A 14,472-nucleotide genomic window follows, 5' to 3' on the forward strand; every position below is an offset into this window, starting at 1 on the left:
CTTCTTCGCATTCGCATTTGTTCCCTCGCGTTCGCGTAGTAGAAATTGGGAGCTGGGGGCTGTTGGCTATTTCTTCTTCGCGTTCGCGTAAGCTTTGTTTCTTACCCTTCGCGTTCCCACCCCTTAGCTCGCGTTCACGTAGGGTTATCCTAGCAGCCTACATTTTTCTTCTTCGCGAATGCGATCCTTTCTCCGCGTTCGCGATGCTTTGACGCCCGGGCAGAATATAAGATCTTCAAATCGAGGGTTAGGCCATTTTTATCATATCTTGACTTGTAGAGCTCGGTTTTGAGTGATCCTTTGTGGGTTTTTCAAGCAAATCGATTGGGTAAGTGTTCTTCACCTAGAAGTTATTATATTCCATGATTTTATGTTTATTTTTATTATTTAATTTGTGTTTTGAGTTGAGCAAAATGGAGGCTTTTGAAGAAAATTTTTCAAAATGAAAAATCATGATTTGAAGGACAAAATGGTATCGGAATTTGATAATTTTTGTACGGTTGAACTCATATCGGAATGGGTGTCTGGATTTTATGAAATTTGTCGGGTTTCGAGGTGCGGGCTCGGGGGTCGACTTTTGGATCGATTTTTAGATTTTGATAAAGATTGAGACTTTATGATCCAGAATAGTTTCTTATGAATTTTATTTGTGCTTTGAAGCTATTTTGGTTAGATTTGAGCCGTCCGCAGGTCATTTCACTCGAGAAGTTCATTTTTGAGTATCGGTTTGTGTTCTTTGAGGTAAGTATCTTGCCTAACCTTGTGGGGAGGGGGGGGGACTACCCCTTAGGATTTGAGTCTTCTATGTTGATTTTAGTCCGTATACGCGAGGTGACGAGTACGTGCTTGGACTTATTTGTTGAAATTGCCCTTTTAGGGTTCCTAGGTCCTTGTATTCATTGAATATGCAGTTGTACTTGTTATGATTACATTCCTAAATTACTAGTTTTACCTTTACCTGCTTAATTAGAATCAATTGCTTCATGATCCACTCTTACTATTTACTTGATTCATATATGCCTTAATTGAAATTTGTTATCTCTTCCATTGCTATGTTATCTTTTCCCTAACTGGATATCTTTATTTGAAGTTGTAGTTGTCCTTTTTTGTAAATGTTCGCCCTTAATTGAGGTTATGGTGATTTTCTCTCTGCCCACTTTTATTTGAATTGGTTGTATCCTTTCCGTTATTGTCTAAACATAAAAGAGCTTAGATATCCTATACCTCAGTGGACTTGTCCTTTTTTGGAATTATTTCACTCGTGTTAGTTTCTTGTTGTTGAACCGTATATTGTTGGATCATTGTTACATATTATTTTCTTCCATGTTGAGCTATTCTTATTACGCCTAGTATTCTTTATTATGGCTATTTCTTGCGATCGAAGGTTCTTGAGTAGATTTACTTGTCCTACCTTGTTTTATTGTCATTGTTGTTGTTGCACTTGTTGTGGTGATGCACGAGGTTTCTGCCGTGCGGTTGTGGTTATTGTGATGCACAAGGTTTGTGCCGTGCGGTTGTTGATATAGGGATTGCACGAGGTTTCTGCCGTGCTGTGGTTACTATTGATATTTTTACATGCGGCATGACAAGACGGGATATATATATATATATATATATATATAGTTGCGCATGTGGCGAGACAAGGTGGGAACATTATTATGCACGTGTGGCGAGAAAAGGCGGGCATTTATTTTACTATTGCACACGTGGTGAGACAAGGTGGGCTATGTCAGGGATTGATTTGTGATGATTTGTGATGGCCTGGGGGCATTCTTGTTGTTGATATTTGTGTAGTGGTGCACTTACCTGTGTGAGCTTTATCTTGTAAGAGTTGTGAGAAAACATTCTACGTGTTGTCCTGTTCTTTTCCCTTATGTTCACTAGCTGGTATGAACTATGTTAGGACACTTGCACAAGTATACACGTAGTTAAGCACTCTTATCGGATAAAAGGTTTTCTTGATATTGTTGAGTATAAATGCACACCCTTGCTTACTTGCCTTCTATGTGAGAATGGCTCTATTTGGCACACGAGTCGTCAGTGCGGTTATGATTATTTGGGTATTCCGCTGGTATTTATTGTCTTCCTTTCTTATTGAAAATACTGTATTGTTAGCCACATCGCGTATTCTTTATTTAGATATCACACTCTGTTGTTTCCATACTTATACTTGTTCAGGTTATATAGTCCAGTAGGTGTCTTGATTGTTCCTCGTCACTACTCCACTGAGGTTAGTCTTGATACTTGCTGGGTACTGCTGTGGTATACTCATACTACACTTCTGCACATTTTTGTGCAGATCCAGGTATTGCATAGCCGGTTGTATCATTAGCTAGCAATGCAGATTGCTATTGTGGAGACTCAAGGTAAACCTGCTGCAGCGTTCACAGGCTTCGGAGTCACCGTCCTATTTTTTTCTTACATTGTCTTTACTTATTTCTAAACAGTTGTATTTAGAAGTTGTAGTAAACTCTGTAGAGCTTATGACTTATATTACCGGTTTTGGGAATTGTAAATTTTGTAGAGAATTCTATTTCAAAAGTTGTTAGATGTTATTTATTATTGTTGTTATTCAGTAAATGTTAGGCTTACCTAGTCCCTAAGACTAGGTGCCATCACGATACCCAACGGAGGGGAAATTGGGTCATGACAAGTTAGTATCAGAGCTCTTAGTTCATAGGTGCTACGAGTTATAAGCGAGTTTAGTAGAGTCTTGCGGATCGGTACGGAGACGTCTGTACTTATCTTCGAGAGGCTACAAAACTATAAGGACAATTTCACTTTCTTCATTCCTATCGTGCGAGTTCATTGATATCGAAGTTTGAACTTTTATCATTTCATTCTCTCGCAGATGGTGAGGACACGAGCTTTAGTTCCTGATGACGTTACCCCCGGAGCAGATGACGCTAGGGGTAGAGGCAGAGGCCGACGAGGAGCACGCGCCACAGCTAGGGCACCTATCAGATCAGCAGTTAAGGAGCCGCCAGTAGTTCCAGTTGGGGGCAGGTACCGGAGGCGCCTGCTGTTACCCCCGGATTTCAGGAGATCTTAGCACAGTTCCTGAGCATGTTTGGTACATTGTCTCAGGCGGGGTTGATTCCGGTTGCACCAGCTACTTCACAGACTGGGAGAGGAACCCAGATTCCCGCCGCCCACACTCTAGAGCAACGAGTTCATGTTGGTCAGGTTCCAGGTGTCATGGCGACACAGCCTGTGGTCCCAGTTCATCCCGTGGTTAGGGTAGCAACATCTGAGGAAGAACAGCTTAGACTAGAGAGGTTCCAGAAGTACCACCCTCCTACCTTCAGTGGATTGGCGACATATGATGCCCAGGGTTTCTTGGAGGAGTGTCACTGCATTCTTCGTACTATGGGTATTGTAGAGACGAGCAGGATTGCTTTTGTTACGTTTCAGCTCAGGGGAGCGGCTTATCAGTGGTGGCGGGCATATGAGTTGGGTAGCCCGGCCGAGTCAGCTTCACTCACATGGGTTCAGTTTTCAGAGATATTCCTAAGAGAGTTTGTACCTCAGTACCTTTTGGATGCATGGCATACGGAGTTTGAGCAGCTGCGCCAGGGCACTATGTCAGTATCAGAGTATGCCGTCAGATTCCGTGATTTGGCCAGACATGCACCTGCTTTGGTCGCTACAGTTAGAGAGTGTGTCCGTAGATTCATTGAAGGGCTTATGCATGATATTCGGTTCAGCATGGATCGGGAGTTAGAGTTGGATGTTTCGTTTCAGTAGGTGGTAGGGATCGCTCGCCGAGTAGAGGGCATGTAGGGTCAGGAGAGAGAGGACAGGCGGGGCTATGAGAGAGAGGACAGGCGATGCCAGGAGAGAGAGGACAAGGAGGCGAGGAGGCCTCGTAGGCCGAAGAGATTTATTGGTCCTTATTTTGGAGGTAGAGTACGACATGGTAGAGGTTTTATAGGTCAGCCAGTTCAGTTTGCACTTCCAGCTTCGTACAGTGTTTCGGGTGCTCATGGGTCTCAGGGTACTCATACGGCACAATTTCCACAGCCACGTCAGCAGAGAAGTTGCTTTGAGTGCGGAGATACCTGCCACATGGTGAGAGATTGTCCCAAACTCCGGGCAGATGTGTCACAGTGGGGTATTAAGGCGAGTAGGAGGCGCCCAAGGGGGGAGGCCCGGTCCGTTGATGCATTTCATATAGTAGGCTAGAGGCTGTTGTGCCAGATGATGTCATACATGTATGTTTTGATTTGTTACAGAGGGGCACCATTCGTATTTAGTTTCGGTTCTGCTTATCGGGACGAGTTCCCTTATTTGTTGTCTCATTTATGGGTGAGTTTCATGATTTGCACTCTGTTTATGTGTTTTCCCCTGTTGGGAGATTCTATGAGTGGTAGCATGTGTCTATCGTTGGTTTTATTCATTATTGAGAGTTGTGAGACTAGAAGTGAGTTCCCGTTGTCCATTATGGTAGGTTTTGATATTATTCCTGAGCAATCTTGGTTACGATTTGTGAATTGGTACTCTACCGAGGTGAGAGTTCAGTAAGTGTTGTGATTTTAATGGCAGAATTGAGTTAGTGGAAGATTTCAATTGGTATGATGTATATTCGACCCGTGATTTAGAGTTGAGGGTGAGACCCTCGCGAGTTCATGTGATTTGATATGTTTGAACCGGGTTGTGTGTCGCGGTGGAGAGTTATACCAGGATGAGATCCTTATTATTTTTCATGTACTTGCTTTTACTACTTAAAATTGATTCGTAGTATGGTACTGATAGAGAGTTGTGCCTATCGGGCTTGTTTGATATTTCTCTTATGTGTTTCTCTTTACATATTCAGTCATTTTCGTTCTGTGCTTCTTGAGTTTTAGCTTGCGGGGTGTGTGCCCGGTGGTGTTAGTTGTGACTTGTTCATTCGGGTGCATAGTTATGATGTCTTCGTGGTTCTTGCATCATCGTCAGTGTTGTAAAGATTTGAAATAGGTTCCTATCGGATATGAGGCTAATTGTCGGTGTTTGTTTTGCTTACGGGCAGCTATTGTGATCAGAAACGTTATTATGGGCCTATGTGTGGCATGTCATGTTGAGTGGTCGTACCTTGTGGATGTAGGCATGAGTTGTTGCAGCTGGTTGAGACTGATACCGGGTATGGATTTAGAATTGGGTCTTTTGGAGATGAATGAGAGGTGAGAATTCTAACTCTAAGGCTTATCGGCGTTGGTAGAAAAGATAGATTATAGTTGAGATGGTGTCGTCAGGCTTATGTGGATTGGGGTGACGTGGGGTCACCTGCAGGTGTATGTTGGATATATGCTTTCAGTAATTTGAAGACTTCGAGGTGATTCTTGGCACGTTCGAGGACGAACGTTTGTTTAAGAGGGGAAAGATGTAACAACCCGGCAGGTCATTTTGAGAATTTAAGTCCCGATCGGTGGCATAAGGCCCTGAGCAGCTTCGTATTATGTGTATTGACTTGCGTGCGTGGTTGAATTCAATTACCGGGTAATTCGGAGTGATTTGGGACACTTAGTCCCTAAAACGGAAGCTTAAGCCATAGGATTTTGACCATAGTCGGAACTATGAGAAGACGACTCCGGAATGGAGTTTCATCGGTTCTGTTAGCTCCGTTGGGTGATTTTGGACTTAGGGGCATGTACGGATTGTGTTTTGGAGGTCTGTAGCTCATTTATGCTTGAAATGGCGAAATTTGAAGTTTTGGAGAATTTGACCGGAAGTGGACTTTTTGATATCGGGGTCGGAATACGATTCCAAGAGTTGTAACAACTCCGTTATGTTATTTGGGGCTTGCCTGCAAAATTTGATGTCATTCTGGGTTGGTTAGATTGGTTTCGGCACGAGTTTTAGAAGTTGGAAGTTTTGGAAGTTCATAAGTTCGATTCGTGGTGCGATTTGTATTTTCGGCATTGTTTGATGTGATTTGAGACCCAGAGCGAGTCCGTGTTTGGTTATCGAACTTGTTGGCATGTTTAGACGGGGTCCCGGGGGCCTTGGGTGTGTTTCGGATGGGCTACGGGCCATTTCCTTCAATTTTTGAACTGATGTTTGCTGTCATCTGGTTTCCTTAATCGTGTTCGCTTCCCTTCCTTCGCGTTCGCGAAGAGTAATTTTGGAGGAGGAATTCATTGTTCTTCGCGTTCCATGATCACGTTCGCAATCACGAAAGTCTGCTTTCTCCTTCTTTGCGTTCGCATCTGTTCCCTCGCGTTCGCGTAGTAGAAATTGGGAGCTGGGGTTGTTGGCTATTTCTTCTTCGTATTCGCGTCATTCTTCCCGTGTTCGCGTAAGTTCTGTTTCTTACCCTTCGCATTCGCGCCCCTTAGCTCGTGTTCGCATAGGGTTATCCTGGCAGCCTACATTTTTCTTCTTCGCAAATGCGATCCTTTTTCCGCGTTCGTGATGCTTTGATGCCTGGGCAGAATATAAGATCTTCAAATCGAGGGTTAGGCCATTTTCATCATATCTTGACTTGTAGAGCTCGGTTTTGAGCGATTATTTGTGGGTTTTTCAAGCAAATCGATTGGGTAAGTGTTCTTCACCTAGAATTTATTATATTCTATGATTTTATCTTTATTTTTTTATCATTTAATTTGTGTTTTGCGTTGAGGAAAATGGAGGTTTTTGAAAAAAACTTTTCAAAATAAAAAATCATGATTTGAAGGACGAAATGGTATCGGAATTCGGTAATTTTTGTACGGTTGAACTTATCGGAATGGGTGTCCGAATTTTCATGAAATTTGTCGGGTTCCGAGGTGCGGGCCCGGGACTCGACTTTTGGGTTGATTTTTAGATTTTGATAAAGATTTAGACTTTGTGATCCGGAATAGTTTCTTATGATTTTTATTTGTGCTTTGAAATTATTTTGGTTAGATTTGAGCCATCCGGAGGTCATTTCACCCGAGAAGTTCATTTTTGAGTATCGGTTTGTGTTCTTTGAGGTAAGTATCTTGCCTAATCTTGTTGGGGGGAACTACCCCTTAGGATTTGAGTCTTCTATGTTGATTTTAGTCCGTATACGCGAGGTGACGAGAATGTGCTCGGACTTATTTGTTGAAATTGCCCTTTTAGGGTTCCTAGGACCTTGTATTCATTGAATATGCAGTTGTACTTGTTATGATTACGTTCCTAAATTACTAGTTTTACCTTTACATGCTTAATTAGAATCAATTGCTTCATGATCCACTCTTACTGTTTACTTGATTCATATATGCCTTAATTGAAATTTGTTATCTCTTCCATTGCCATGTTATCTTTTCCCTAACTTCATATCTTTATTTGAAGTTGTAGTTGTCCCTTTTTGTAAATGTTCACTCTTAATTGAGGTTATGGTGATTTTCTCGCTGCCCACTTTTATTTGAATTGGTTGTATCCTTTCCGCAATTGTCTAAACGTAAAAGAGCTTAGATATCCTATGCCTTAGTGGTCTTGCCCTTATTTGGAATTATTTGACTCGTGTTAGTTTCTTGTTGTAGAATCCTATATTGTGGGATCATTGTTACATATTATTTTCTTCCATGTTGAGCTGTTCTTATTACGCCTAGTGTTCTTTATTATGGCTATTTCTTGTGATCGAAGGTTCTTGAGTAGATTTACTTGTCGTACCTTGTTTTATTGTCATTGTTGATGCTATACTTGTTGTGATGATGCTCGAGGTTTCTGCCGTGCTGTGGTTACTATTGATATATATATATATATATATATATATATATATATAAATATATATATATATATATATATATATATATATATATATATATATATATATATATGTGTGTGTGTGTGTGTGTGTGTGTGTGTGTGTGTGTGTGTGTGCATGTGGCGAGACAAGGTGGGAACATTATCATGCACGTGTGGCGAGACAAGACGGGCATTTATTTTACTATTGCACACGTGGCGAGAAAAGGTGGGCTATGTCAGGGATTGATTTGTGATGGCCTGGGGGCATTCTTGTTATTGATATTTGTGTAGTGGTACACTTACCTGTGTGAGATTTATCTTGTGAAAGTTGTGAGAAAACATTCTACGTGTTGTCCTTTCTTTTCCCTTATGTTCACTAGCTGGTATGAACTATGTTAGGACACTTGCACAAGCATACACGTAGTTAAGCACTCTTATCGGATAAGAGGTTTTCTTGATATTGTTGAGTATAAATGCATACTCTTGCTTACTTGCCTTCTATGTGAGAATGGCTCTATTTGGCACGCGAGTTGTCAGTGCGGTTATGAGGTGTAATGAGGGCACATGATGCCAAGTGTTAGGGTTCAGGTATTGAGACCCGTGAGTTGTGATTTGTTCGAGGTTCGGTACCTCGTGGAGTTTATTGACTAAAACCTAATGTGAAACCGGTCGTTGTTGTTGAGTTATTACTTGTCTTTCCTGTATCTGTGATCTCGGATTTTGGATTTGTTTCCGTTCATCCTCCTATATCATTATTTGGGTATTCCGCTGGTATTTATTGTCTTCCTTTCTTATTGAAATTACTGTATTGTTAGCCACATCGCGTTGTCTTTATGTAGATATCACACTCTGTTGTTTCCATACTTATACTTGTTCAGGTTATATTGTCACGCCCCAAAACCAAGGAGCGTGACCGACGCTCAACCGAGTGAACCCGATCAAGCAAGCCTGTTAGATTCCTTTTACCCAAACTCATTCATGAATAAAGAGAGTATATGTGTTCCTTAATTAAACAATAAAGTGGTCATGTCTGCAATCACCAATTTTTTACCATAAGTTTCACCATTTTTAAAGTCTCAAATAAACAAGTAATACAACCACAACATAGTATAGTTTGTCTTTCCCAGCACCAATACACAACCCACACTATGTCTACGGAGCCTCTATAGATAAAGAAGAGTACAATGATAATGCCGGCAACAAGGCCCCGACTATACCTCAAACAGAATACACAAAGTACAAAAGATTCATGAACCCAGAATGAAGTGGGGCTCACCAAGTCAGCTGGGAAGAAGGTGCACTGCTATCACTGACCAATATCTCCTGCTGTAGAACCACCTGCATCCATTGAAAGATGCAGCGCCCCCGGCAAAAGGGACGTTAGTACTGTCGAATAGCACTAGTATGTATAACTAAACACCCTCTCAATAGAATGACAAATAAAACAAATAAGATTATCATAATATCAATGAAAGCCTTAATTAACATCAAACCACAATTTAAAATTGGGGAAGCAGAGTTGATAGGGCCAGACCTCGTGCATCAGGCCATGAAAAAAGTTAAAATCATTAAGGAGCAGTTGAAGACTGCTCAGAGTCGTCAGAAATCCTATTCGGACGTTCTTCATAGGGATTTGGAGTTCAAAGAAGATGATTGGGTATTCTTGAAAGTTTCCCCCATGAAAGGGGTAATGTGATTTGGTAAGAAAGGGAAATTGAGTTCGAGGTATGTCGGACCGTACAAAATCATTCAGAGGATCGGTGAGGTGGCGTATAGGGTTGAGCTACCACCTGAGATGTCATTAGTACACCCGGTGTTTCATGTGTCTATGTTGAAGAAAGTAGTTGGAAATCCGACACTCATTGTTCCGGTTGAGACCATTGAGGTAAATGAGAAATTGACTTGCGAAGAGATTCTGGTTTCTATTATTGATCGGCAAGTCCGAAAATTGAGAAATAAAGAAATTGCTTCCGTGAAAGTGTTGTGGCGAAACCAACAGGTTGAAGAGGCTACTTGGGAGGCCGAGGAAGAAATGAAGAAAAAGTATCCTTATTTGTTTGAATGACCATATATTTAAAATTATGATCTTGGAAAGAAAATTATAAGACTTACTTTTTATGAATTTTATATCATGTGAACAATTGGCATTAAGTGTGTTCCTTTCTAGATATATATTGCTTATGAGACAACATTTGGTGTTGTTTTGTATTATGTTACGTCGTTGGAATACGTATATGTTGTTAGGATGTGTTTCTGGGGCTCTCTGACAGGTGGATAGGCCTAGTTACAAGGGAAACTCTGGCAAAAGTTTTGGAGATTTTGGGAGTTAGTCAAATTTGGGGTTGCTCGAAGGTGGTATGAAATAAACTGAGTTGCATAAGATGCTAATGACGGAGTTTTACCCTCATTCGAGGACGAATGATCCTAAGCGGGGGGGGGAATGTAACACCCCAAAAATTTTTGAAGTACTTAAGTGTAAAGCCCGGTAAAGTTTGCAAAGAAAATAATGTTTCATGGTGCCGGACTAGGCTTATGTGTTTGAGGATTGTAGAAATTCTTCGTGGCGAGCTTGCTCACCGTGGCTTGGACTTTTTGGGTTGAACAATGTACCGGAAAGTAAAGAAAACTTTTTGGCAGAAAAGTGCATTTCTACGGTCCTTTATGCGACTGCAGAACCACTATGCGGACCGCATAATGGCCGCAGAGTGAGGCAGTTAATTGGGTCAGTTGGAAGCAACTATGTGGTCGACTATGCGACCGCATAACTGTTATGCGGTGCATTATGCAACCGCATAATAGTTATGCGGACCGCATAGTGACCGCATACACAGACAGTTCTTTTGACTATTTTGTAACCAATTATTCAACCGATATGCGGTCCGCATATCGGTTATGCGATCGCATACCTTGTTCCGGAGCTCCATTTTTGGGTTTTTAAAACTCGACCCTATTTCGTTAAATACACTCTTTGGGCCATTTTTGAGACATAATCTGATATTTTAGAGTGAGAGATAGTGCCCTAGAGTGAGAAAGTATTCTTCAATAATTTTTCTTCAATTCTTGCTCAAGTTTTGGAAGATTAAGAAGGGAAGCTCACTAGGTCTTCATCCTAGAGGTAAGATTCTACACCCTAAACCCTAATTTTGAAATTTTCTGAAAATGGGTAATTAGCAAGATAATCTTTGGGCATGAGAGTTGTTTATTTTACATGCATATGTTATCAAAGGGTGTAGGAAGAATGTTGAGCTAAAAATGGTAAAGATTGGGTTGTGGGGTGATGGAATTCTCCATAAAAGGGACCTTAGAACCTTAATGCATACTTAGTGTTTGATAAAATGCTCAAATAAGCTCGAACCATGATCACCTTCCTAATTTTGATTCAATTTGTTATATTTCTACAATAGATTGAAGTTGTTAAGAATTTCGGAACATTGAGTGTAAGGAAGCTCAAGTGAGGTATGTTGGATATACTCTTCTCTTAGAATTGAATCCCACGATATTCATGTAAATTATGTAAGTCCCGAGTGATTCATTATGAAATTGGCTATTTTGAGTAAGATTGGGTTGAAAGATATATGTTCAACAAGCATCCCAAATGCTCTATTCATGTTATGTTACCAATTGAGGATGTGTTAAAATATGGGTTGTGCATTAATAATGTTTCGACTTTAAGTCAGGTTCAAATGAAGGCTATTATGCCAAATTTTGTGAAATATCTCTATGTGCATTAGACTCTAAATTGCTCACATGTGTACTACACACTTTGATTTGAATTGTGTTTGTTGTTGATGATGAGGATGATATTTGAAATTGATAATGTGAGCATGAAATACTGAATATGGCCAACGTGCCAAGAATGATCTTATAATTATGGCCACTAGTGCCAATGAAATGAAAAGATGTGAAAGTATTATGAAATGCGATGATTGATATAAAAAGGTTGATGTAGGTAAATTCTATGAGTGGTAAATGATCATCCCAACTACCTTTGAAATCTAGAACGCAAGCATGCAACATATCCTCAAGCGTCTGAATAGTCCGCTCTGCCTGCTCGTTAGTTTGCGGGTGAAAGGTTGTACTAAGATTCACCTGAGTACCCAAACCTTGCTGAAATTTCTTCCAAAAATTAGCAGTGAATTGTGTCCCCCGATCAGAAATGATGGAAACTGGGGTGCCATGCAACCTGACTATTTCTTTGATATACAGCTGAGCATACTGCTCCGCTGTGTCGCTAGACTTAACCGGCAAAAAGTGTGATGACTTCGTGAGCCGATCCACATTCACCCAAATTGAGTCAAACTTGCGCGAAGTGCACGATAATCCTACCACAAAGTCCATATTAATCATTTCCTACTTCCACATTAGAATTTCTATGTTTTGTGCCAACCCACCAGGCCTTTAGTGTTCGACCTTCACTTGCTGACAATTCGGACATCTTGCCACAAAGTCTGCCACATTCCTCTTCATATCATTCCACCAATAGACTTCCTTAAGATCATGAAACATTATTTTCTTTGTAAACTTTACCGGGCTTTACACTTAAGTACTTCAAAAATTTTTGGGGTGTTACATATATAGTCCAGTAGGTGTCTTGACTGTTCCTCGTCACTACTCCACTGAGGTTAGTCTTGATACTTGCTGGGTACCGCTATGGTGTACTCATACTACACTTCTGCACATTTTTGTGCAGATCCAGGTATTACGTAGCCGGTTGATCATTAGCTAGCAGCACAGATTGCTGTTGTGGAGACTCAAGGTAAACCTGTTGCAGCGTTCGCAGGCTTCGGAGTCACCGTCCTATTTTGTTCTTATACTGTCTTTACTTATTTCTGAACAGTTGTATTTAGAAGTTGTAGTAAACTCTGTAGAGCTTATGACTTGTACTACCGGTTTTGGGAATTGTAAATTTTATAGAGAATTCTATTTCAAAATTTGTTAGATGTTATTTATTATTGTTGTTATTCAATAAATGTTAAGCTTACCTACTCCCTAAGACTAGGTGCCATCACGATACCCAACGGAGGGAAAATTGGGTCGTGATAGTCTTGTAGATCCAGCTGCTCTACGATCCTCGATCTGATGATATTGGCTGAGCTACCTGGATCAACTAACACACGCTTAAATCTAGATTTATTTATGAGTAAAGATATTACCAATGCATTATTATGCGGTTGCACGATGCCTTCAGCGTCCTCATCATTGAAAGAGATAGTCCCCTCTGGTATGTAATCTCGAGTTCGTTTTTCCCTTGTAATGGACACCTTAGTGCGCTTAAGCATTGGCCCCTGGGGAAAGTCGACTCAACCAATGATCATGTTAATGACGTGCTGAGGTTCCTCTTACTCGGTCCGTTTGTTGGAGTCCCTATTCCTGAAGTGATTTTTGGCTCGATCACTCAGAAATTCCCGGAGGTGTCCGTTATTGAATAACCGGGCCACTTCTTCTCTTAGTTGTTGGTAGTCTTCGGTCCTATGGCCATGAGTGCCATGATACTTACACATCAGGTTGGGGTCCCTTTGGGTAGGATCGGACTGCAATGGCCGAGGCCACTTGGTATCTTTAATACGCCCGATGGCAGATACGATGCTGGCAGCATCGACACTGAAGTTGTATTTCGATAATCTCAGTGCCTCCATGTCATTAGTTCTGATGGGATAAATGGACCCGGAAGGGGGCCCGAGCTGATCATCCTCGACTATGATTTTTGATTGGTACCTGTTACGGACGCCAGCCCAAGTTACCGTCGAGTACTCTATCAAATTCTATTTCAGCTGTTGTGAAGCCAAGGAGCTTTAGGGGTTGAGTTCTTGAGTAAACGCCTGAACGGCCCAATCGTCCGCAACCGGAGGCGGGTCCATTCGCTCAATTTGAAACCTCGACACGAATTCCCTGAGCATTTCGTTATCTCTTTGTTTCACTTTGAAAAGGTCCGACTTTCTGGTCTCGACCTTGATGGCACCAGCGTGAGCTTTTACGAAGACATCTGCAAGCATAGCAAACGAATCAATGGAATTAGGGGGTAAGTTGTGATACCATATCATTGCTCCTTTTGACAGGGTTTCTATGAACGTTTTCAGCTAAATCGACTCGATTTCGTCATCTACTAAGTCGTTTCCCTTGATGGCACACGTGTAGGAGGTCACATGTTCATTTGGATTCGTGGTTCCGTTATACTTTGGAATTTCTGGCATACGGGACTTCTTCGAGATTGGTTTCTGTGCCGCGCTAGGAGGGAATGGCTTTTGGACAAATTTCTTGGAATCCAGGCCTTTCAATATCGGCGGTGCTCCTGGGATTTGATCAATTTTGGAGTTATAGGTCTCCACTTTTTTGTCGTTGGCTTCTATTGTTTTTCCCCGATTCCACCCGCTTTGTCAATTCCTCAAGCATCTTTATTATTTCGTGGTTGGTCCCGGATTTAACTTCACCCGGCCTTTCCGTGGTTTGTTCATTTCTTCAGGTGTTTTCCCGAGATGGTTCGGGCTCAACTCTTCTGGGAGCACGGCTTTGGTTCTGCAGCTGGGCTATCACCGCCTATTGAGCTTGTTACATTTTGAAGATCACCCGTAGATTGATCCCATCGCCTTCACTGCCGTACGTACCCCGGGCTATTGATGGACTCCTTCGCGAACACTATTCTCGGGGTCGGTCAGCAAGTTTGCATCGATGGCCACATGTGAGTTGGAATATATTGGGTCCACAATCGGGACTCCATTGGGGTCAACAGGGGGCACCTCATTGCTGGGCATTATATTGTTGTTTTCTCCATGGTGGCCAGACTCAATATCAACGATCACGTGA

This window comes from Nicotiana tabacum, chromosome 4 (genome assembly GCF_000715075.1).
Source record: "Nicotiana tabacum cultivar K326 chromosome 4, ASM71507v2, whole genome shotgun sequence".
Lineage (NCBI taxonomy): Eukaryota > Viridiplantae > Streptophyta > Magnoliopsida > Solanales > Solanaceae > Nicotiana > Nicotiana tabacum.